General features: G+C 47.1%; 3 long non-coding RNA genes across 5 annotated transcripts; 1 reads left to right on the top strand and 2 right to left on the bottom strand.

The window, feature by feature from the left end:
* Positions 1 to 583: 583 nt before the first annotated feature.
* Positions 584 to 5,027, bottom strand: LOC311584978. The gene is made up of 3 exons (XR_014775072.1): positions 4,885 to 5,027; positions 4,623 to 4,714; positions 584 to 851 (listed from the first exon to the last, which is right to left on the bottom strand). It is a non-coding gene; the product is annotated as an uncharacterized lncRNA (long non-coding RNA).
* A 545-nt stretch (positions 5,028 to 5,572) lies between these two features.
* LOC311584974 lies at positions 5,573 to 18,372 on the bottom strand. Of its 2 annotated transcripts, XR_014775064.1 has the most exons (5): positions 18,222 to 18,372; positions 17,784 to 17,917; positions 15,988 to 16,533; positions 8,975 to 9,288; positions 5,573 to 5,617 (listed from the first exon to the last, which is right to left on the bottom strand). It is a non-coding gene; the product is annotated as an uncharacterized lncRNA (long non-coding RNA). The 2 variants fall into 2 exon arrangements; XR_014775065.1 differs by lacking the exons at positions 5,573 to 5,617; positions 8,975 to 9,288 and having other exon boundaries at positions 10,748 to 16,533.
* On the top strand, positions 6,277 to 20,079 carry LOC311584975. Of its 2 annotated transcripts, none has more exons than XR_014775066.1 (3): positions 6,277 to 6,799; positions 17,858 to 18,089; positions 19,723 to 20,079. It is a non-coding gene; the product is annotated as an uncharacterized lncRNA (long non-coding RNA). The 2 variants fall into 2 exon arrangements; XR_014775067.1 differs by having other exon boundaries at positions 6,277 to 6,787.
* Positions 20,080 to 21,860: the final 1,781 nt, after the last annotated feature.

Genomic DNA, 21,860 nt, shown 5'->3' on the forward strand with positions numbered 1-21,860 from the left:
TGCCAGAAAGTTCTCGATAGTTCTACATCTCAGCTGCAGCACCTCACGCCTTTCCCTGTATACTTGACACCCCCCCCCCAGTACCACTGTGATCAATCCCATGTGCTCTTCTCCCTAATCGGCTGTGGTTTAAATGTGTCTCCTTAAAACTGGAAGCAAGTTCCATCCATTTGTCCACCACTGGGTAGTATTCCATAGTGTAAATGGACTAGTTTCTTTATCCATTCTTCGACTGAGAGACATTTATGTCATTTCCAGGTTCTGGCTATTATGAATAAGGCTGCTATGAACATGGTTGAGCATATGTCCTTGTGTGGTGGAGCATCTTCTGGGTATATTCCAAGGAGTGGAATAGCTGGGTATTGAGGAAGCCCTATTCTCAGTTTTCTGAGATAGCACCACATAGATTTTCAAAGTGGTTGTACAAGTTTACACTCCCACCAGCAATGAAGGAGTGTTCCTCTTTCTCCACATCCTCACCAGCATGTGCTGTCACTTGAGTTTTTTATCTTAGCTATTCTGATGGGTGTAAGATAGAACCTCAGAGTCATTTTGATTTGCATTTTTCTGATGACTAAGCATTTCTTTAGGTGTTTCTCAGCCATTCGATATTCCTCTGTTGAGAATTCTCTGTTTAGTTCTGAGCCCCATTTCTTAGTTGGATTGTTTGGTTTGGTGGTGTTTGATGTCATGAATTCTTTATATATTTTGGATATTAGCCCTTAGTCAGATGTAGGGTTGGTGAAAATCCTTTCCCAGTCTGTAGGCGGTTGCTTTGTTCTCTTGACAGTGTCTCCTGCCTTACAGAAGCTCGCAATGAAGACAGTTTACCTACTTCTTCCTCTGACATCCTGAAATTATAAAAGGATATTTTGTTGAACTTGAGAATTTGGGTGCTACAAACTCTCTCCCAAAGGACTATGTGAAAAAACAAACAAACAAACAAAAAACCTGGGAGCCAGAGTTCAGCATGCCTGAGTTCTCTGGACATGCTGTGCCCATGGTACGTGGAGAGTGGCAGAGCCTGCCAGGGTCCATGTCACCGGGCTATGCAGCATATACAAATCTGGTCATGGGTTTTTTTTAAAGATTTATTTATTTATTATGTATACAGTGTTCTGAAGGCATATACACCTGTAGACCAGAAGAGGCCATCAGATCACATTATAGATGGTTGTGAGCCACCATGTGGTTGCCGGGAATTGGACTCAGGACCTTTGGAAGAGCAGACAGTGCTCTTAACCTCTGAGCCTGCTTGTGTGCAGAAAGAAAAGAGGAGATGAGTCCATCAAACAGCCAGACTTGGCAAGTCCATCTTAGTGTAGGTTGCCTAGTGACCTCTTCCTGAAATGCCACCACTGTTCAAATTGTCCAGGGAAGCCATTCTCAGACCAAGAGGTCACGCCTCAAAAGAAAGCCAAAAGCTTCAAAGACACATCTTGCGTTCCACACTGTCTTGGGATCTGAATTCGATAGCTAGAAACCACATGGGAGAAAGAGAGAGCTGACTCCTGAAAGTTGTCCACTGGCCTCCACATGTGGCACAAGTGTGCCTGCTCTTACACACACACACACACACACACACACACACACACACACACACAGGCTAGGGTACGTCCCAGATCTACTGGGACGCTTCCATCATAAGGTCACTTCGGAAACACGGCACAAGCAATGGCAGTAGACAGGACATCTGGAGAATGCCCTGATATGCAGTTCATCCTTGGGACCTGGGTAATCAGTCCAGAGGCCCCGGGACTGATAAGGAGAAGGCCGCATGTCCACTCTGCACCTGCAGATGACCAGAAGATGACCTACAGAATCATGCTCTGGAAACTTTGTGATTCTGCACACATGGAGGGAGGACCCATGGCAGGCCTCAGTGTCTTCTCTTAGAGCACAGTTGTGAGACATAGCTTAAAATCCTGAGCTCAGGGACCTTAGGCTGGTCACCGAACCCTATGGAGTCTTTGGTAAGCATTGGTGAAGTGGTCTTTCAGAGGTCATCTACAGTAAGCTCTGGTCCTGTTCCTTCTATTCAGCCACTTCTGTTGTCTGTCTATTCTATTTATGAATGAGAATTAAGCATCCTCCCTCGGGTCTTCCTAAGGTTCTATTTTTCCAAGATTTTTGCTTGTTTGTCTGTGTCTTTGTCTGAGTTTGGGTGGGGACAGTTCCTGTGGAGGCCTGGATTGGATCTCCAGGGGCTGGAGTTACAGGCAGTTGTGAGACTCCTAATGTGGGTTCTGGGAAGTAATTGAGTCGTTTGGAAGAACAGCAAACATTCCTAACCTCTGAGCTATCATCTATCTCTCCAGCCCCGAGCAGAGGTGACGTAAGGTGATATATAGCTACTAGTGAAAAAGAGACAAGAGGAAAATTCAGATAGTCCTCTTTTCAGAAATGAGTGATAAGCATTCATTAAGCATCTACTGTTTGCAAGACGTTTAAAATCCACCAGTCTTGTTCTCTGAGTCATTAGAGATTTTTGGAGGCAACACATCTCCTTTGAAAGTTAAGTATTATATTAACCCTTTTATGGAGGAATCAAGAAGGAGATCCCAGTTTGGGAAAATATTGCCCCTGGACGCCAGTTAACATTGTATTCTTCTGAGCTATGATGGCTAAGCAGTCTGGCTATGAATCATAAACATCATTTGCATTGGCAGCAAAACCCCACTCCCGGAACTGATTTCTGTCAACGAGCAAAGGCTTCTAATAAAAAGGGAGCTGCCCAGCTCGTAGGCCTGCGGAGCTCCCAGAGAAATTTCCACAGGCAGAGGAGAAAGAGTGGAGCCGTGTTTTGTCTGTGTGGGTGATAAAAGAGACAGCTAAGGTAACAAAGTGAGCCAGGCTTGGCCACCGTCTTCTCATAGGGAGCCAACTCCAATGTGTACTGTGGACTAAGTCTCTCAAGTTTGACTCCGCCCTCCCTTCTCGTGAGCCTTTCCGCTCAAGCAAGCTTTTGCATCCTAACCACAGCTGAAGGGAAGACAGAGGGCGTTAGGGACTGAGACAGACACTCAAACCAGCCTTCCTTTCTGCATCTGTCTCTCCTCCCTTCGGTTTTGATCATCTCATCCTGGCTCTTGTTCCAGCCACTCTTCCGTTAACAGGTCGCTGCTGAGCTGTGTCAGCTGGGAAAATCATCCAGAAAATCATCCATCTCTCCACCCTTTTTCCACATCCTCAGGGGCCTTCCCTAATGATCCCCCTTTTAAAATCACCTGCCTGCTGCCTCATAAGCCACAAGCTTTTGCTTTGTCCTGCCCTGGAGCTGTGTTTCAATGTTAAACTGTCCCCTCCCTCGCCTGCAGGCTTCCATCTCTCCGTGTTTCTGAAGACGCCCATGCCTTCTGATGGGAGCTCTAACTTGCAGTGAGTGTGTGAGGACACAGTCCTTCTGACTTTCTCTCTCACACCACAGGAGTTCGGCTTCGCCTGACAGATCAAAGGACATTTCCTTAGCCTGTTCAGCCGTTAGGCCTGGTGTTCGTCTAGAACTACCCGGAGCACAGCTAGGTGGCGCTCACGCCCACGCATTTCTGAGGCGTGCTGTGCCAAGAAAGATGTTTTCCATTAGTCTCCCATCTTGAGTTTACAGTTTAGGAGAAGGCAGACTGGAGCACATGAAATAACTGCAAAGAAACTGTGGTGTGTGAGTTCTCTAAACAAACTGGTGCCTAACAGGCACAGCATGTCAGATGCAGTTCTGAGCCCCCAACGGTTGTCTCCCCACCCCCAGCCCAGCAGGCAGATACAGAAAAAGCACTAATAGACTTGGTAAGTTTCCCCAGGTGGGCAGAGACAGAGGTCGACCCAGGCATGTTGCACTCAAAACCACACTTAATAACAATGGACTGGTTGGAGGACAGGACCAAGAGATGACACTGAACGAACAGTTCAGGGTTGGGAGTGTTGAGAAAGTACACTACTGGCCTCCTACGCAAGGCTCTGTACAACCTAAAATTATTTCAATATTTTGAATATTGAATTATTTTTCTAAGAGCCCTAAGAATAGCTCGGCGGTAGAGTGCTGGCCCACTGTGTGCAAGGCTTTGTGTTCAAGCCCTTGCACCATGAAAAGTTACAGGAGCGATAACATCAGCTGGGTGTGGCAGGAACTGCTGTAATCCCAGCACTCAGCACTCAAGAGTCAAGATAATTAAGAGTTCAAGGTCGGCTTGGGCTACATAGGGAGACAGTATCACAAAGCGACAGCAATAGTTGCTAACAGACTAAGTTATAGAACACAGCTCCACTATTAGCAAAGGCAGATTCGGCACACCTGGGTCAAAGCAGCAACAAAGGTCAACTATTAGCAAAGGCAGATTCGGCAGACATGGGTCAAAGCAGCGATGCGTTAGTACGCAATCAAGCAAGCACACGCGCTGTCTTGTTTACTTCTCTGAAACAGAAGGTTGCCCAGTTTGTCCTCAAACCCCTGGGCTCCGGTGGCTCACTTGTCTCAGCCCCCTAGGTACCAGGGACTACAGTTGTGAGTCAGTGGACCCAGCTAGTGGATATTATGTATGTTGAAAATGAAATTACAAAAAATTACACCTTTTAAAAAAATGTGGCAAATGCCACAGACATAAGAGCCTGGAAATGTACATACTTACATCTGAATTGTCCTATTTTCTCTATTTTTTTGGCTGCATAATTTTTGTTTGGTCATTTCGTCCTATGGCAACAATTTCATGATATAATTTTCCTGGAGAGAAAAGGAAGCAATCTAAACATGTTTTTAAATGCCATGATTTTAAAAAGAAGCAAATAAGAAAAATGCTATTACATTGGATTGAGCAGCATAATTGCTCAATGAAGTTACCCTTACTCTACGGATAGTAGCTAGGGGGTGCGTATTTCGCCACATTCACTTACTTTGAATGTCAAGTGTTCTGATATCACCAGATTTCGTTAGGAGAAGGTATGTCACATATACTGAGATTGATTCGGTATGTGAGAAGACATAAGGAAGCAGTCTGGCGTGCATAAGAACATACGTCACAGTTTACGGAATCGCTTCAGCGGTGTGCTCTACAAAGACAAGGATTCTAGTCAATTCTATTTTGCTTAGATTCCTGTTTCAAAAGTACCACAGTGTGGTGTGCGATGGCTGTGTGTATCCACATGTGAAGTGAACTAGGCCAGATTTAGAAAGACAAATATCACTTTCCTGCCCCCCTCCATGTAGAATTTTCATTAGAAGAAGAAGAACAAGAAAGGGCATGAAAGTAGAAGGAGCAAAGGCAAAACAAGCAGTAAGAGAAGAAGAGGATAAATATGAGCAAAGGAAATACATGACATTCACTCTCTTACACCATCAATATATGCTAATAAAAAGAAACTTAAAGTAATAACCTTATGCATCAAAAGACTGGGTTTTTTTAAATGATAATTGCCATCTTGATGATTCATCAGTGACAGCTGGATGCTTCACTCGTCCCTCCGTACAGCTGATGACTGAAAGAACACGTGGCTCTCGCTTCTTCTCCATCGCTTGCTCATTTCCAGACTCGAGCTTGGTGGACACTGGACTCATCACAGGACCCAGGATGCCCCTGAGGATGCACTGAGCATGTGTGCTGTTGACTCCATTTTTACCCTTAGAAGACTGAAGGAAAGTGAATGTGCATCATATATGAAGACGCTGTAGGTCTATTTCTATTGGTTCCCCTGAAGACTTCCCAGCCTCCCCATCATCCCGGGCCTCCTTATGGAGAATTGCTAGAGAGGGAACCCAGTGGCAAGAGGCAACGTCCCTACTCTATCACAGGTGACACCTTGTTTCACATTGTTGCTGACAGCTGGCCAGTTAGGTAACCAATTGTTAAGACCCCTCCTGGAACCTTGGAGGTTGCCCTTAACCACCAGCGGATCCCGTCATTTATTCTTCTTTACTGGAACGCTTTGGCTGCGGTAAAGATGACCTCTGTGTGGTGTTGTCACTTACAACTCCATATAGGAGACAGCACTGGGCTGGACCATGTGGCATTGTAGGATCTAGTATGCGGAGATGTGGGAAGGGCCAACGCCACTGTGTTTCTGCTGTCTTGCCAGTAAGTAGACACGTGTGTGTGTGTGTGTGTGTGTGTGTGTGTGTGTGTGTGTGTGTGTATAAAGATGTTGAATGTGTTCCTCCTGCCAACAAAAACATTTCCACACCCCTGGCTTCGCTGCTGCTTCACGTGAGCCAGTTGCGAGGCATCTGCACATCACTGGAGAATGAGGAAGTAACTTTCCTTCCCAGCCCCTTCTGCTCAGCCCAATGAACAGAAAGCCACTCCCAAGCCAGGAGGGAGCAGAGCCACAGGCATTTGGCACACATGTGTGTGCTGCCTTCTTCTCTCCAACCTGAGGGTCCAAGAGTCAGGCACAGGGACAGGCAGGGTCAAGAAGTGGTCTGAAACACAGCTGTCTGGTAAACCAGGAAGAGAAGCCTGGGGGAAGTCCGTTCAGCTGACCAGATAAATGGAGGAAGATCCTCACTACATTCTCAACCCCTTTTCTGTTGTAGCATTGAGGAGAGAAAAAGGAATTCCCGCCAGGAAGCAGCTCCCCCGCCCCCACCCCCAACTCCATCCCTGCCACTTCTGGAAGCCTCGACATTGATCTTGGCTGTGATCTTTTGCTGGTGTCTGACAAGCTATATTTGATCTTCAGTGTTCTGGAATGTCAGAGAAAGCCTCCCCTCGAGTGAGAGGACTCTCACAGGCTACTTAAAGGAACTCCAAGATTAGGCCAGCGTCATCAGCAACAGCCACGGCCCATCGCGGGTACCCAGGTGTGAAGTCACGTAAGCTTCTTGATTTTGTCAAGGATGTTAGAGCTGGAATAGGGAAGAATGCTTAGGGTCCTCTCCTCCCAGATCATGCATGTCACTGCCCTCCTTTCGGGTTCCTGTAAATTTCCATCTAAACTATTTGTTATCTATTGTTTACCCAAATTTCACATCCATCCTAGATCTCAGCCATACTTGTTCTGGGTCATCTGATGCACCGGAGTCTCCTCCTGACCACACTTGTCACTAGGCCAGCTTCCTGCTGAATGAACAGCCATGCGGGCCTGCGCAGGACCCTGAGGGTGCGCAGGTGGAAAATGGTGCTCAAGGAGCCATTAACTCTGGCCAGATTGAACCCCTCCCCACCCCAGGCTATGGGTTAAAGAGTCAGCTGCCAGCAGTTTCCTGAATCTTAACTGTGGCAGCGACACCACTGATGAGCTAGCTCTTGTTTTCTTTTGTGATGCTTGCAGGATCCCGTGGTGAGTTACTGTCCAGAGCCTGGGCCTGTAACTTGGTGTTAGAGTATCTGTCTGTCACGCAGGAGAGCCTGAGCCATGCCAAATCATGCTACTGCCTCTGAGGAGCTGGGTCCTCAGTCTCACCCTGACCTCTGCCCACTTTGACCCTCTTCTCTGAAAGGCAACAGAAGGACAGGATTCCCCACATTTCCTGGAGGAATTAATATTTTCATATTTTCCAGAGACAAGAATGTCTGTTATCCTGGGGTGTGCCACAAGTTCCCAGCTAGAACTCAGAATGACTTGTTACAGTAACAGGTTCAAATAGAATGGAAAAGGTGTTACAACCAGTTTTCTATAAACTGTTCCTGCTCTATTAAAACGGCTTCAATCACCAGGCTCGGTGGCGCACGCCTTTAATCCCAGCACTTGGGAGGCAGAGGTAGGCAGGTCACCATGAGTTCGAGGCCAGCCTGGTCTACAAAGGCTACACAGAGAAACTCTGTCTCGAAAAACCAAAAATTAAAAATAAAATAAAATAAAATAAAATGGCTTCAGCTTCTCCAGTGTCCAATAGACAGACAGACAGACAGACAGACAGACAGACAGACAGAAACAGAAACAGAAAGACAGACAGACAGACACATGGCGGGGGAGATGGTGCATAATCTTGTTTTCTTCTTTTCAAGTTGGCCTAATTCAAATTGTGTCAGGTAAATCTCAACACCGGGTCCTAGAGAGACAGCTCAGCAGTCTGCTGTTCTTGCAGAGAACCCAGGTTTGGTTCCCAGCACCCACATGGTGGCTCACAACCATTTGTAACTCCAGTTTGTCTCTGGAGACCTGACACCCTCTTCTGGCCTCTGTGGGCCCCTGGCACTCACAGGCCAGCAGAACATTTATACACAAACTAAGTGATTTTTTTTTAAGCTCACATGGTAACCTCGAATTCCATGGTAACAGGGACCAGTCGTTCCTCGCCACTTTCACTTCATTTTGTAGAGGGATAAGGCACGGAGGCAACAGCATCATGAAGCAGTGTCTAGAAATGTGAAGCCACAGCCAAAAGAACAAATAGGCTTCAGAAGGTTTTGTTTTCAGTTGCCACTTTGTGTGCTTAGAAACACAAAAATGTATCTCGTATAACCAGACCCCCTTTTTTAAAGTGCTGAGACTTCAAATTTGCTAGTTCAGACACACTACTGCCAGTCTGCCACTGAGCTGCACCCCAGCGGCAACTAGGTCACATGTGAGCTTGCTAAGCTGCTCCTCTTTGGTTTGAGGAAAGGGGGCTTCTTTCAACCTGTGTGTGTTGGCTGAAAAAAAAATAAGACCCCTACACTTGGGTTTTTTCTAATTTTTTTTTAAACATTAAAAAAAAAACAAAACTCTAAAACAAGCTGGACAGTGGTGGCCATGCAGAAGCAGGCAGATCTCTGTGAGTTCGAGGCCAGCCTAGTCTACATGGTGAGTTCCAGGACAGCCAAGGCTACACAGAGAGACCCTTTCTCGACAAACAAAAACAACAAAACATAACAACAGCAGCATGTTTCCCAATAGTTCTATGTTAATTCTGAACACCAGAGAAGAAAACCTGATTCTCAGTCAGCTGCAATCTAAGCCAGTCTGACCTCTGGCCTCACCCACTTGTGCTCTCTCAGGGCCTCTGGTACTTTCTATAAAGCTGAGTTTGTGACTGGGGTAAAGGGAGAACTGGGTCTTTGCTCACCAGGGTCTTCAACGTTGGTTGTGGTTGTTGTTGTGTTATTTTGTTGTTTGAGGTGGGATCTCACTCTGTGGACCTCACGTAACTCAGGCTGGCCTCAAACTCAAGGGGCTTCTACCTCCTAAGTGCTGGGGTCAGCCAAGTGCCACTCTGCTTCAGAATGATGCCTCTTCCTCCTTCACTTCCTCTTCCGCCTTCTTCCTTGTGTATACATGTTTTGGGGGTGTATGGCTATTTGCTATATGTTGCACACAGAGGTGTGTGCATGTGGGTGTCGAGGCCTTCGGGTGACACTGGGGCTCTTCCTCTTTCTCCACCTTGATTCCAGAGACAAAAAGGACAAAAGAAAATGTGATAGCATTGCTGCAAATCCAAATCCTGCTGGGGACCATTAAAAACAAGATACCTTCATGCTGCCTAAGGCCAAAGCACTATAGCGTGTTTCACAAGTCCGGGTGGCGGGGTGGGGAGGTCAGTCCCGATAATAAATGGACTATGTGATATAATACTGAAAATAAAGTCCAGCATGGTTGCTACATCACCCCCGGGCGGGTCCTCCCGTCTTCCTTTCTTCTCCCTGCACCCTCTCTTCCCACAGGATCTCCTTCCCCCAGCTTGTCTTGCTCAGTCAGCCTTCTTCCATTTATCACCCTTTGTCATTTTCTCAGGAGCCACTGAGGACTGAGGAGTGGAAAGAGCTTGAGAAGGCTGTGCAGGGGATGCGCTAGGGAAGGCTGAGTGGGTAGCTGGTGTGTGCAGGGGGTGGGCTAGGGGAGGCTGAGAGGGAAGCTGGTGTGTGCAGGGGATGCGCTAGGGGAGGCTGAGAGGGTAGCTGGTGTGTGCAGGAGATGGGCTAGGGGAGGCTGAGAGGGAAGCTGGTGTGTGCAGGAGATGGGCTAGGGGAGGCTGAGAGGGAAGCTGGTGTGTGCAGGAGATGGGCTAGGGAAGGCTGAGAGGGTAGCTGGTGTGTGCAGGGGATGCGCTAGGGAAGGCTGAGAGGGTAGCTGGTGGATCTAGGGCGGCCCGAGGGCTGTGAGCTTGCCATGGACTGGCTGGAGCTTTAAGAGGCAGAGATGGGAGGATCCACCAAGAGCAGGCCATAAAGTCGGGTGCTTGGGAAGCTGCAGTGCTTCCTGAGTGCCACAACACCCTCAGATGCAGTTTGGGTTGTTTTTTGGTTTTTTTTCTTTTTCTTTGTTTTTTTGTTTGAAACTATCTTGAGTATATCCTGGCTGACAGCACCAATGCAGAATCCCTGTTGTGTTGTGTGTATCACAGAAAGGCTCTGACAAATGCCCTCCCCGTTTACACTGATTCTTCTGCCCAGAGCTCTGAGATGGATTCTGTTTTGTAAAGGATCAAACAGGCTCAGAGGAGTTATTTAACATGTCCAGGGTCCCACAGTCGATGAGAGGCAAATCAAATACACAAGGCTCACTCCAATTCTTGTCTTTTTTTTTTTAATAGAATTAAATTATTTGTGTTTTTTTTAAATTAAGTTAAAATGGAATTGATGGTGTGTGTGTGTGTGTGTGTGTGTGTGTGTGTGTGTGTGTGTGTGTGTGTGTGCGCGCGTGCGCACGCTCAGGGGAGAAGGGTACACATCTGTGGTGGTTCCCAAAGAGGCCAGAGACCCTCTAGAGCTGGAGTTATCAGAGGATGTGAACCATCTGGCATAGGTGCTGGGAACCAAACTCGGGTCCTGTCTTAACCACCGACCCACCTCCCCAGCCCCTCGCTCCCATCCTTAAGCCCTTTCGCTACCCTAGGAAGCAACGGACGCTTCAAAGACATGATCACAATTCTTTTGAGCACACGTATAAAACTCCACTGAACTGCAGAAGAAAAGCCCTCGTCTGCCGGCCCTCTTGCACACCCTGCCAGGAGGACTCACCAGGAGACAGAGGTGATGCACACAGCCAGCTAACCTGGCAACAGGAATCCCCAGGGACCTCTCAAATCCTGCTGTTTGTGCACTTCCTGCCTTCCCAAAGACACCCTCCAGAAACTCCCGTTTTCTGGCTGCAGTGGAGGGAGTTTGGCATTAACTCATCCATTTATCAAGTGATATAATTTAAACCTTCATCTTGGTAGATATCACGCTGATTTTTCTCTACTTTGGGTAGAGCTATGAGCAAGAGTTTCAAGGTCTTTGTATATGACTCAAAAGGCCAGATTCCCCTGGACCATTGTAAAGAGCTAAAGAAACTCTCTGCAGACTTGGACGATGTCCCAGATCTTAACACGGAGCTCCTCTTCTTGGGATGCCATCACCTGAGAGGAGCTTAGGGATGTGTTAATAATTCTGTAGGGAAATTGGCCGGGATTACCTGCTCATGACTAAGGAGGCTGTCATCCAGTGTTCCTTCCCACTGTTTAATAAAGTCTCCCAAAGACTGGCTCATGAGGACGGATGGCGCTATAAGAGGCACCCCCAAAACTGTCACAATGTCAGCCTAAACGGAGGCCAGCTTGTTTCACATGCCAGTCTTCTTTCACTATACTTCACAACAGCGTGTTATTAAATGACAATGAATTTACCATTAAGGACCAGATACTACTTAATAACCATTCAGCAATCTTCCATGATTTTATTTTATTTTTTATTTTTTATTTTTGCCTTTGTAACTAGAACATCAGCCATGCGAGTACATGTCATTCTGGATTAGAGGAGCTGGATTTTCTAGAACAATTAAAATTATTGGCACTCATTCACTAATACTTGACATGTTTTAAAGCTCAATTTGCAAAGTTCTGATTTTGAATTCATCATTTAAAATTCAATAAAATTAGCGACTGGGGATATGGTGCCATTGGTAGACTAGCTAGCTGGCATGCAGGAGGACCTGAGCCTGTCTCCAGTGGCGCGTAAGCGTGTGTGGTGGCACACACTGGTAATTCCAACACTCCGGAGCAGGCAGCAGGAGGAACAGAAACTCAAGGTAGTCTTTGACACATAATGAGTTTGAGGTCAGCCTGGGATAAATAAGGCCCTGTCTCAAAAATTAAATTAAGTAAGAATGAAGTAGCCTTTTTCATTTACATAAGCAAAAGAATTATGTGAAATGGGAATTAAGGAGAGATTTGGGGTTATTTATTGGTATTGATTTGTTCTTAAAAATTTATTGAGCCGGATGTGGTGGCACGTGCCTTTTGTCCCAGCACTCAGGAGGCAGAGGCAGGCAGATCTCTTTGAGTTTGAGGTCAGCCTGGTATACAAAGCAAGTCCAGGACAGCCAAACCCTGTCTCAAAAAAAAAACACCCCAAAACCAAAAACCAAAACAAAAGAAAAGATTTATTATAGCTCTCTCTCTCAGGTGCCCTTGGAGGCCAGGGGAGGCCGGAAGAGGCCATCGGATGCTCTGGAGTTACAGTTACAGATAGTCATGAGCTGCCTAACACAGGTGCTGGTAGCTGAACACCAGGCCTCTGTAAGAGCCACACATGCCATTAATTACTGAGTCCTCTTGCCAGCCCCAGTTGATTTATTTTTGTTTTAGTTTTTGAAAATGTATTCCCTTTTCATGGATGTGGGTGTTTTGCCTGCATGTCTGTCTATGCACCATGTGTCTGATTGGTGTTCTCAGAGGCCAGAAACTGTCAGATTCCCCAAGACTGGAATTGAAATGGAATCTGAGTCCTTTGCAAAAACAGCCAGTGCTCTTGACTAATGAGCTGTCTCTCTGAGACAAGGTCTTACTGAGAAGCTAGCTCAGGCTGGCCTCGAACTCATCCCCCACGTGCCTGCGGTTACAGGTGCGAAGCCCACCTCAGCAGACCTCCTGATTAGTAATCATCCAAAATATCCCACACTACAGTCTCCGCAACTCTCTTTTAGGAATAAAATAAAATAAATATGAAATAAAGCCAGAAAAACGACCCAAGAGCCATGTAACCCAACCTCCCACATTCGTCACCGCTAAGCACTGTGGGCATTGTGTCACGGCTGCTGCAGATTGCGAAGTAAGACAACAGGTGGGTGACAAGTCCCTTGCGGGTCCCCAGCCCACCCTGCTCCGCCCACTCGGGGGCCGCCACCAACATGGATTTAACATGGAGGCTTCCAGGGTACACTTTAAAGCTCTGCTTCATCTGTGATTGTCTATAAATAATGTCTGGGTTTTCAGTCACTTCGAATCACTTATTACTCTCACAGATGCATTTTGAATCATCTCGTCCAAGTCCCCGAAGAGCCCTTTCTCAGATTTTTATTGGGGACGTATTAAAAGAATGTATTACTTTGGGGAGAACTGACATCTTTATATTATTCGTTTTTCCCTCCAGGGATGAAGTATGTTTTTCATTTATTCAAGGTTTCATTATATTATGTCCCTCTGCAAAATATTGTTATTTCCTTCTTGTAGATCCAGCACAGATTTTGCTAAATTATTTCTAGATAATTTATGGTTTGTGTTGCTGTTAAAAAAGAGGATTTTAATTTTGTATTGTATTTAATTCCTTTTGTTGTTGTTGCTATTGTTACTTTTTTTTTTGGTATTGATTTGTGACAAGGCCGTCACATGTAGTGTAGGCTAGACTCTGGTACATAGCCACTACGTACCAGAGGCTGGCCTTGAACTCCTGATCTTCCTGCCGTGTCCCCAGTACTAGGATCACAGGTGTGCACTGCTGTACACAGTTCTTTATTAGGACTTGTGACTCGGTATTATTGATACCACAAAAAAAGACAGCAAACTTTAAAATATGTATTTTCTACCTGATTATAACACTCTATTCACTTTATGTCTAAAACTACAATTTGTCCATTGTTTCCTTGCTAGATGGTTGGGCATTATGTATAACACTCAAAATGTACAAATAGTGATGATTTAGTCGGCTTCCTCATGACCGTATAGCCTCCGCTCCTGTTAGGCCTAGTTTTCTCATACATAGAATGGGAAAATGGATTTTATTGATTTCACAGCATTGTTATAGGCAATGATTAGGTTGTATTTTAAACAAATGCTCTTTGTAGTACATCATGAATATTCAGTAGGCAGTAGTCATTGTTTTTAAGAATTTAGCTATGGATGGAAACACGCAGAGGCCTGCCTACCACCACATAGTATGGGCCAAACACTACAGACCTCCATGACACACACAGTGTGGGCAGGCAGAACACTACAGCCTCCATGACACACACAGTGTGGGCAGGCAGAACACTACAGCCTCCATGACACACACAGTGTGAGCAGGCAGAACACTACAGCCTCCATGACACACACAGTGTGAGCAGGCAGAACACTACAGCCTCCATGACACACACAGTGTGGGCAGGCAGAACACTACAGCCTCCATGACACACACAGTGTGAGCAGAACACTACAGCCTCCATGACACACACAGTGTGGGCAGGCAGAACACTACAGCCTCCATGACACACACAGTGTGGGCAGGCAGAACACTACAGCCTCCATGACACACACAGTGTGGGCAGGCAGAACACTACAGACCTCCATGACACACACAGTGTGGGCAGAGCGCTACAGCCTCCATGACACACACAGTGTGAGCAGGCAGAACACTACAGCCTCCATGACACACACAGTGTGAGCAGAACACTACAGCCTCCATGACACACACAGTGTGGGCAGAGCGCTACAGCCTCCATGACACACACAGTGTGAACAGAACACTACAGCCTCCATGACACACACAGTGTGGGCAGGCAGAACACTACAGCTTCCATGAGAGGATTTTTGTTTGTTAGTTTGTTTGTTTTTTATTTGGGTGGTTTGCAGGGTAGAAGGAAAATAGGAAGAAGGGACAGGGAAGTCGGTGTGGTGGTGCACTTCTTTAATCCCAGCACTCAAGAGGCAGAGGCAGGCGAATCGCTGTGAGTTTGAGGCTAGCCTGATCTACAAAGTGAGTCCAGGACAGCCAAGGCTACAAAGGGAATCCCTGTCTTGAAAAACCAAAAAGAAGAGGAAGAGGAGGAGGAGGAGGAGGAGGAGGAGGAGGGATGGGGAGATGAGGAGGATTGGGGTCCATGATGTGAAATTCACAAAGAATCAATTAAAAAATAATAATTTAGCCCTGTTACGTGCACGGTAGTGTATGCCTGTAACCCAAGCACTTGGGAGGTGGAGGCAACAGGATGAAGGGTTCAAAGTTACTCTCAGCTACAAGAAACCCTGCCTCCAAAAAAATCAAAACAGGCAGGGCTGGAAAAATGGTTCAGGCTTTAAGAAGGATGACTGCTTTCCCAGAGGACCCAAGTACAACTGCCAGCATCCACATGGTGGCTCACAGCCATTTCTAATGCCAGTTCCACGGGATCCGGAGCCATTGTCTGATCACTGCACGCATGTGGCTCTCAAACATGCATGCAGGCAAAACATTCATACACACGGAATAATAAAATAAAGCATTTTGAAAATACTGGGACTGATAGTTGTTGTATTTTTCAGTGAGTCGAGGCATGTGCCATGCAAGGCAGGTGACCTGAGTTCAGTTCCCAGAACCCTCATAAAACTGGAAAAAGGACACTGACCCCACTCTGACCTCCACACACAGGCCCCATCATATACAAACACTAATAATAAATAACATAAGACAATAATTTTTTAAAAAGCAAAATATACATGCACAAGAAAACCTTACCATGAACTTCAGGCTGGTCTCACAATCCTGAATTTTTTTTTCACTTCATAGTCTCATGCATGCAACCTGAGTTTCTTGTTTGTTTTTTTGTTGTTGCTTTTTTTGTTTTGTTTTGTTTTAAACAAGGGCTTGGGTGGCCTGGAACTAGCATATAGATCAGGCTGACCTTGAACTCAAGGACTGCCTGCTTGTGGCTCCGGAGCACTAGGATTAAAGCCATGCGCCACCAGGTCTGGCTCCAACCTAAGCTTTTAAGAATCTTCAGTCCTGTCCAGTTATTAGATGCGTCTGACTTTGTAAAAATACATGTGTGCATACACACATGCATGCATGATTCCATACATGCATGCATACATACACATATGCATGTATGCAAACATACATACATAGGGTTAGATGTGGTGGTACATACCTTTAGTCTCAGCGCTCAGGAGGATCTCTGTGAACTTGAGGCCAGCCTGGACTACAAAGTGAGACCCTGTCTCAAAAAAAAAAAAGTAAGATGAATTAGTCTTAACAAATCAAATTGATTTTTAGGAATATTCTTTATCTTTTTTAAAGTGTGTGCTCATGTGTGCATGCGTGCTCTTGTGTACATGCATGCAGGACCACAGAGGGTACTCTGCATCAGCCCAGGCATGATTTAGGGTTTTAGCTGCTTCTAGGACAAGCTCTTGATATGTAGCCCAGGCTAGCCTTGACCTTGCCTGGAGCCCAGGAAAGCTCAGACTGGGCAACCCTCCTACTTTAACCTGCCCAGGACTGAGAGCAAAGGCATCCACTGCCACTTTTCTGTTCATTTGTTTGTTTTTAACACAATGCCAGTTGCTATGTCGTCCAGGCTGGCCTTGCACTACTGGGAGCCGGGGATGCTCTGCCTTAGTCTTCCTTAGTCTTCTGAGTAGCTGGGACAGAGGAGTACCACTGAGTTCCTGTGAGCCATCACAGACGAGCGGACCTGTGAAAGGCAAGGGAGACCTTCAGGGAGAGGACAGCTTGCAAGAAGAGGTTTGAGGGCAGGGGGAGGGCAGCTTTCAGACCTGGGTTCTGCCCCTGCAGCCCATTTAATGGCTGTGTGGCTTCTATCAAGTTCTTTTACATTCCACTTTTTACTGTTTTAAAATTACATTCGTGTGTGTGCATGTATGTGCATGTGTGCGTGTGTGTGTGTGTACGTGTGTACGTGAGTGCGTGTGTATGTGTGTGAGTGTGTATGCATATGTGTATGTGTGTGTGCATATGTGTGTGTGTGTGTGCACACATGCCTGCTATTGCACATGTGTGGCTGTTGGACAACCTTCAGGAGTCAGTTTTTTCCTCCTGCCACGTGGGTCCTGGGGATGGAACTCAGGTCACCGGGCTTGGCAGTAAGCACCTTTACCCACCGAGTCACCATATCAACCCCTGAATTCTCTGCCTTTATCAGGAAGGAATCCATTGTCTCTGCTAGCCCTCACTTTCTTATATTTTTTGGTTGTGAGCCTAGCCTTTAACGGCTGAGCCATCTCTCCAGCCCTAGCCCTAACGTTCAAAGATTAGCATTGATCCAGAAGAAAATTCAATTCCCAACATGAAAATCTCCGTTCGGCCATTCGTAGCCAGTTACAAGCCTAAAACTAGCAGGACCAAGTCTTGACTTTCCCTTAGCTTAGTCCATTTGGCGGGGAGTTCTGCACTGGGCATGGAATCCAGATCCTCTGCAGAAAAGACTTAAACCTGTGCAGCCTCTTGCAAAGACTGGGGATGGCGGTGGGGCGGGTCCTCACATTAGGGGAAGGTAAGCGCAGCCCTATTCAAGATCATTAGGAAGTTGCTGAGCAAGCAAACCAGAAGGTTACAAAGCCTGCAGCTGCCACAGATCAAGCCAAGCATGAGGTCAGAAGACTGGAAAATTAGGGTGGGCCCATGGAGAATTCAGAGAGCAGAGGTCAGCCACAAGCCCAGCATAGAAGTCAGGCTGGGTAGCCCAAGGCTAAGGAACCTACCATTTCTAAAGCTTCGGTGGGAAGGTGGATGCCTGAAAGGCTCCCCAGTGAAGAGAAAGAGAAAGAGGATCCTGTCAGTTAGACTGAGCTCCTCACGCATTGCCCCCCCCTATACCCCCCCTTGCGGCTCCATCCCTCGATACCCCCCCACTCCCCCAATCCCCCCACCCCAGCCCACCCCCAGGCCCAGGAAACTCAGAAATAGTTGTTGCCTCAAACTGACCTGAGTGAGTTAAAACCTCAGGGGTCATCACACAGAATAAACCTCATCTCAGAACAGATGTTTCTCGCCCCCAGGGATAAGCCGGAAGTGTCTCCCGAGTGAGCCAGAAGAGCAGTGTCCACAGAGCAGCAGCCCTGTGGGATGGTGGGCAGGGATGGAGGCCTCAGCTGGGGATGCCTCCATGGCTTGCTGTCTCCAGCCTGGCAGCGTCCCAAGATGTCCAGGCCTGTCAGCTCAACCGTCCTCCCTGCTTCCCCTCTCAGAGTAGACCGACCAAGCAACGAAGCTGACAGAACCCACGACAAGGTACAGAGACTGCCATAACATACTTTGTCTCCCTTCACAGAGGGCATAAGTCTTTCTTAGAGGCAGAATAATGATGAATTTAAGTTCTCAAGGAAACACCGTGGAATAGTCACAGGGCTGGTGGGGTCTTACCTGCGGGATGTACAATTGGCCCTTGGTATTTCCAGATTCCATATTTACAGACTCACTCGTACTAGTCTTTTGCTTTGTTTTGTTGTTGTTGCTGCTGCCGGGACAGCAGTTCGTGGGCTCAGTCCTTCATGGCAGGGAAGACCTGGGGGCCGAGGGGCGGGGGGAGGGGGCGCGGAATATGAGGCCGTTGGTCACACTGCACTCACTGGCAGGGAGCAGAGAGAGGTGAACGCCGCTGTCCAGGTGGCTTTCTCCTTTTTATTCAGTGCAGGACCCCAGTCTACAGAATAGTGCCACCCACATTCAGGATGGGGCTTTCCTCATCAGTTACCTTGCTGGAAATACATCTATACATACACCCTAAGGATTGTTTCCATAGTGATTCCAAACCTACTCAGCTGACAATAAAAATTAATTACCACAAATACTGAGTGAAAGATAGCTCCAAACCCAGTGCCTGACAAGGACATCCTGGCCACTCAAAGACCTACACAGAGTAGTTTTTTGTTTGGTTGGTTAGTTTTTTGTTTGTTTGTTTGTTTGTTTGTTTTAATTCAACCAATGGGCACTGTTTTAGCAGATGCTGAATAAGTCCTGCTCTTCCATCTTAGCTTCCTCTCTCACTCTCTGAACGAACATCCTTCCTGCTCTCTAGACAGGGTCAGATCTTTGTGTTTCTGTGTTCGCACTACTTAAATGGCTCCCCAGCCAGGCACAGTGCTGCATCCACCTTTGACCACAGCAATCAGGAGGCAAAGGCAGATTACAAGCTCGAAGTCAGTCTGGGGTACACTGTGTGACCTTGTCTCAAAAGTTGCAACATTTAATAATAAAATCAGCAAAAAATAAAAATTAAGCTGGGCGGTGGTGGTGCACACCTTTAATCCCAGCACTCGGGAGGCAGAGGCAGGCAGATCACTGTGAGTTTGAGACAAGCCTGGTCTACAAAGTGAGTCCAGGACAACCAAGGCTGCACAGAGAAACCCTGTCTTGAAAAACCAATATATATATAACATAATAATTATTCCTTAAAAAATCAAAACTCACAATGGGCAGCATTCCAGTCCCATATGTCAATGAGTCACTATATGTGTTAAATAAGCGTCTTTAAATATCTAAAGTAAGGCTGTGTTCTGATTGGTGTATGAAAACTATGCCTAGAAGCTGGTGGGAAAGAATCCCCATGATTCCCTGGGGCATGAATGTTGGGTACTTCCTGTGCCTCTATACCATATGACTACTTGAAGAAAAAAGAGGAGGAGGAGGAGGAGGAGGAGGAAGAAGAAGAAGAAGAAGAAAAAGAAGAAGAAGAAGAAGAAGAAGAAGAAGAAGAAGAAGAAGAAGAAGAAGAAAAAGAAGGGATTGTCAGGGCTTGTATGCGGACACTGACTCGTTCTAACCCGGTCCCTAGGAAGTGTTTCAAGGAGCTATTGAATAACTGCTGCAAATAAAAATAAAAATATCTGGAACCGTCTTCAAAATCTTTCTTTCTTTTTTACAGGCACGGCCTCCGTTCTCCTTGACAAGTCCCGAATGTGATGGCCCACTTAGGACCGGATGCTCTGGTGCGGAACCAGATGAAAGGCAGCTGGGCAGCTACACGGCCTGCTTGTTCTTACTGTACATCTCACCACAGATTTCCCATGCAGGCGCCTACGCAGAAAGCCAGCTCCAGGGTGGACGGAGGTTCACAGAGCGGTCTTCAGCCCTACTCCAGGAGATTGCTGGGAGTCCACCAGGTCACGGCAGAACGAAACTTTTCTTTGGCTGTTTAGTGTGGACTTTTTCTGTCCCTGTTGCGAAATCACGCCGACTGGACTTGGAACCTAACAGCACTATGACAAGGTTAGATTCAAACAGCAGCTGTAGGGGGGGGGTACTGGGGGGGTGAGGCGGATGCCGGGGAGAGGCTCCTGCTGACTCAGTGGACATGCAGTGTGGACACAAAGGCCGTGTGATGCCACATAGGCGTCTTCTCAAGGTGTGAGGATCTGGGGCCAAATGCTAGCTGTTCTTGCTTGGGTTTTACTCAGGCTTTGGTCACCCAGAACTCCTTCCTCACAACTACAGATGTTTGACTTGTCAGCAGGCATTCCAAGCCATAAGGCCAGTCCCGATTACCTGTAGTTTTCTTTTCAGTTCAGTTAAGGTAAATTTATTTTCTTCGTGTTTAAATTTGTGGTGTAATATAGTGAGGTGGGGAAGGAGGGCCCCCTCGGTCTTAGACCTAGGGGAGGGGAACAGGGTGAAAGCGGGAAGGAGGGAGGGAGGAATGGGAGGATACAAGTGATAGGATAACAATTGAGTTGTAATCTGAATAAATTAATAAAATTAAAATAAAAAATAAACTTGTGGGGTAGTTGTTTTCTTCCTTCCCCCATCCTTTTCTACTTCCCTACCCTTAAAAGCCCAGATACTTCTGTCTTAGAAAAAAGAAGGCTTCTGCTGAGGGGTGTTTGCTGCCTGCCTCCTTCAGGGCCTCCCAAGCATCCTTCGGGTCCAGCTGGAGAGTGTGTGTGGCCAATCCCCAGGAGGAATTCACAACTGGAGACCAGGCTCGTGTCACACGGTTTCCGGTTTCCTACTTGGAGACACCCTTTCTTACACCAGGGTCAAGTGTGAGCCTCACAAATGCATGCTGCTGGGACTGTTTTCTTAGCAAGTCTTTTCTCTCCCCTGAGACCAAGAGACTTTGACCCCGAGACCTTTCAATCCTTCAGCAGATGTCATAAACCACAGCTACATCCCATATTAAAGGACATACAAGTGACTAACACTGTCCACTGGCCTCAGCTGGCCTGGGCAGTCGGCCAGCGTGGGTGGAGCCTGCAGGGGGAGAGTGCTGCCTCTGCCCCTGAGAGCCTATGAGAGCACATAGGTCGGTCCCAGCTTACATGCACAGCGTGCGGGGACATGTGCTGGGCTCCGGAGCCAGCCGGTGGACGTACACGTAAAATTAACCCAGTCCAGTTTGTCTTCTCTCTTCTTTTCAAGTTATTTGTTGGTGTGCAAGCATTTTTAGCATATATTCAAGCAAGTGGGCGAATGTGTATGTGGGGTAGGGCGGAGGCCATTGGTATTTTGCCAGAAGGGAGACGGAGGAGGCTGGGTTCTCAGCTAAACAATAGGGAGCCAAGAGCTTCCTGTCATCTACGGTCAGACACTCAGTGCGGCCTCCTCCAGTCAGTGATGGACAGAAGTGGATGACGAGGAGCAATGGGGGCCTGAGCGGAAGCCATGCACGGTGTTCTAGGGCCTTCTCCCCACCATCACCAGCCTCTCTGCACACCGGGAAGCCTTTCCCACTACAACCCAGCCATGCAGGGTGCGGGGTTCCCAGATCACACAGGGGGCCACAGGGGCAGCCAGGTGCTAGGAAATGGGGCACAATCTGTGCAACGGGGTCCCCAGCACGGAGAGGTCCTATTGTTTCCTGTATCCTGCTCAGGCGTCAGCCACCAAAGCTCTTTCCTCCCAGCTTCTGCCTATGACTCTAAGTTAGTAAAATTTGCTTTCTCACCAAATGCAAATGCTTTCAGGGCCAGAGGGTACTTTCAAAATGCTGACTACGTGGCAGAGGACCCAGGCTTCGGTTTATAACAGCTCCATGGTAGCTCCCAATTCCAGTTCTAGGGCATT

This window comes from Acomys minous, assembly GCF_964271855.1.
Source record: "Acomys minous genome assembly, chromosome: 15".
Lineage (NCBI taxonomy): Eukaryota > Metazoa > Chordata > Mammalia > Rodentia > Muridae > Acomys > Acomys minous.